Below are 3,346 nucleotides of genomic sequence, written 5' to 3'. Positions count from 1 at the left end.
AGACGGGGTGGTCAGCGAGGGAGTCTGACCCAGGACCAGGTGCACCGCCCTTATGAGGTTATGCGCCAGGTTACTCTGCTGAGAGATCCATTTCCAAACCAACAAAAACAAATAGCATAGATTGTTCAAGAAAATATCATGTTTACATTAAAAATACTAACAACAACTTTGTTCTTCCCGCAGTGTTTGCAGAGTGCCCACTCTGTGCCCAGAACTGTCCCACAGGGCTGGGGCAAAGCAGAGACCAGGCGGGAGATTCCCTGCGCCTCACAGCGTCCCCCAGGGACAGATGGGCAATCAGGGCTCCGATGAGGCTTCTCCACGCCCAGGAAGGGCGACAGCAAGGGGTCCCTGTGGGTGACCAGAGAGCGCCTGAGTTCCCTCAGCTCAGCACCAGGGGTGCAGGATGGGGGCTTTGCTCTACTCACAGAGAAATGCACGTCAGAACAACCAGGACGGCTGCCATCCAAAGCCAGACCACGGCCAGCACTGGGTGTTGGGGAGTCAGAGCTGCCTGTGTTGCTGGGGATGGGCCGTGGCGCCAATGCTGTGGGACTGTGTGTGCCTCACACATTTAAACCCACAGTTGCCATTCCACCCAGTGAGCCCGCTCTGGGAATGTGCCTGCTGGAAGTGAAAACCTGTGTCCACACATAAATGTGGGCACGAGTGCCCACAGCACTCTGTCCACTGTGGCCAACAAGTGCCAGCAGCCCAAATATCTACCTTCTGACGACAGGATTAAGCAAACAGGGTCCATCCATACCAGGGAACATAGCCATAAAAAGGAAGGGGACGTGGTTTGGCTCTGTGTCCCCACCCAAATCTCATGTTGGATTGCACACCCAGTGTTGGCGCTGGGGCCTGCTGAGAGGTGAGTGGATCACGGGGGTGGATTAGCACCGTCCTCTCGGTGCTGTCCTCACAATACTGAGTTCTCCCAAGATCTGGCTGTCTAAAAGCATGCGGCACCTCCACTGCTGTCTCTCTGTGATCCCACCATGTGAGACACCAGCTCCCCCTTCACCTTCCACCATGATCAGAAGCTTCCTGAGGCCTCTGCAGAAGCCAGACAGATGCCTGGCCATGTTTGCATGCAGCCTGCAGGACCGTGAGCCAAGTAAACCTCTTCTTTATGATTTACCCAGTCTCAGGCACTTCTTTATGGCAGTGCGAGAACAGGATAACACAGGGGGAAGTGCTGGCACATGCGACGTGGGTGAGCTCAGTGAAACAAGGCCAGTCAACAGCCAGGCACGGTGGCTCACGCCTGTCATCCCAGCTCTTTGGGAGGCTGAGGCGAGTGGATCACCTGAGGTCAGGAGTTCAAGACCAGACTGGCCAACATGGTGAAACCTCGTCTCTATTAAACACACAAACATTAGCCAGGCATGGTGGTGGATGCCTGTAGTCCCAGCTACTTGGGAGGCTAAGACAGGAGAATCGCTTGAACCCAGGAGGCAGAGATTGCAATAAACTGAGATCACACCACTGCACTCTAGCCTAGGCTTCAGAAAGAGACTCTGCTTCAAAAAAAAACAAATATAAAGAAGCCAGTCACCAAAGGACAAATGCCATGATTCCACTCATACAAGCTTTCTAGAGTGGTCAAAGTCATAGAGGCAGGAAGTTCCAGGGGTACCAGGGGCTGGGGGAGGGAATGCGGAGTCCGTGTTTGATGAGTGGGGTTTCGGCTTGGGAAGGTGAGAAAGTTCTGAAGGTGGATGCTGGTGACAGCTGCACGACAAGGTGAATGTACTTAGTGCCATGGAACTGTGCCCTTAAAAATGGTGAAGATGATTCATAGTATGTCTATTTTGCCACAATAAATAAGAGTAATCCGTATTTTCCTATCTATTTTTAGGCTATCACGTGGAGATTTGGCAGTGATCAGATTACTCAATTGGGTGCAGTTAGGAAAGTTCGTCATTGTTTAAGCAAATAGGAAAGCCATTTATCCTGTCTAGCTGTGAGACAATCCCCTCGTGTCTTTGAAACTCTCTGTCGGAGGTTTGCTGGTACAGCTTAACCTGGAGAACCACCCCACCCATCTACCTCCTTCAGGCTCTGCTCAGGTGATTCTGCTGCTTCGTGCACACCAGACCGGCATTGGGCACAGGGCCATCATTTGCTTCTGTTAATAAAGTTTTATTGACACTCAGCCCCCTTCACTCTTTATGTGTGGACTAAGGTTGCTTCCAGTGGTAGGACTGAGCCATTACAACAGAGACCTGGACACCGCAAACCCTAAGCTGCCAGGTCGGATCCGCACGGGGAACACCCTATCGCCAAATATCCACTTGGAGCTCTGCACATTTTTCCTCAACTAAAACCAATTGTAATAAAGCACAGTAAAATTCATTTTAAAAATCCCAATGCTTGATCAAAAAAAAAATGTGGCCCCAGGATGCGGGCCTTCGAGCAGAAAGCCTGGCTGCTCATGGAGGGGCTGTGGGGTGAGGGCAGGGCTGGAGGGCCAGGGCTGAGCTGTTTCTGGAGTCCCAGGAGGCCTCAGGAAGATGGGCAGTTGGCCCAGAGGGTGGGGCAGGGACCACCCAGACATGGAAGGTGTGGAGACCAGCTCTGAAAATGGCGTGGTAAAGAAAGGGAAGAAGGAGGCTGAGTGGGCAGTCAGAGCCAGAGGCCTGCGGTTCAGATACAGTGTGTCCTTGCATGAGGCACTGCCCTGTGTGGGAAAAACAGAGTCAAGAAAGGGCTCGTGGGTTTGTGGATACAGAGGCCACCAGTGGCCTTGAGGAGCACTGCTTCAGGAAGGTAGGACAGCCCCGTGGATGCGGTTCAGAGGAGGTGGGGGAGGAGCAGGGCCCAGAGCAGAAGCCTCTGTCTTGGGAGCCATGCTGTGAAGGGAGCCAGCCGGTGAAATCATGGCCCAAAGGTGTCTGGTCCTCATCCCTGAATGTGACCTAATGAGGAAGAAGGGTCTGTGCAGGGGTGAGGAGGTGAAGCGCTTTGAGATGGCAATCCGCTCCTGGACTCTCTGAACACCCTAAACGCCAACACAAGGTGGTTATAAGAGGGAGGCAGCGGGAGATTTGATGACAGATAGGCAGAGGAGGCCGTGTGAAGACAGAGGCAGGGACGAGAGGAACACACAGCATGGAACCCCTGGGGCCCCCAGGAGTTGAGTGAGCCTCAGAGAGAGCTGGCCTTAGAGATGGCGTGGCCTCAAGAGAGGCTGTGGCCTCTAGTGAGGGTGTGGCCTTAGAGGAGGTGTGGCCTCTAGTGAGGGTGTGGCCTTAGAGGAGGTGTGGCCTCAAGAGAGGGTGTAAACCCTAGTGAGAGTGTGGCTTAGAGGGGGTGTGGCCTCTAGTGAGGGTGTGGCCTT

General features: G+C 53.5%; 1 long non-coding RNA gene across 1 annotated transcript in view; it reads right to left on the bottom strand.

The window, feature by feature from the left end:
• Positions 1-428: 428 nt before the first annotated feature.
• LOC116543086 overlaps positions 429-3,346 on the bottom strand; it is a 9,329-nt gene continuing 6,411 nt past the window's right edge. The window contains exon 3 of the long non-coding RNA XR_004265468.1: positions 429-627. This is a non-coding gene — a long non-coding RNA (uncharacterized LOC116543086). The remainder of the gene's footprint in view (positions 628-3,346) is intronic.

This window comes from Sapajus apella, unplaced genomic scaffold (assembly GCF_009761245.1).
Source record: "Sapajus apella isolate SASKATOON/1434 unplaced genomic scaffold, GSC_monkey_1.0 scaffold181, whole genome shotgun sequence".
In the NCBI taxonomy this organism is placed as follows: Eukaryota; Metazoa; Chordata; class Mammalia; order Primates; family Cebidae; genus Sapajus; species Sapajus apella.
This window is presented reverse-complemented; position numbering and strand designations above follow the sequence as displayed.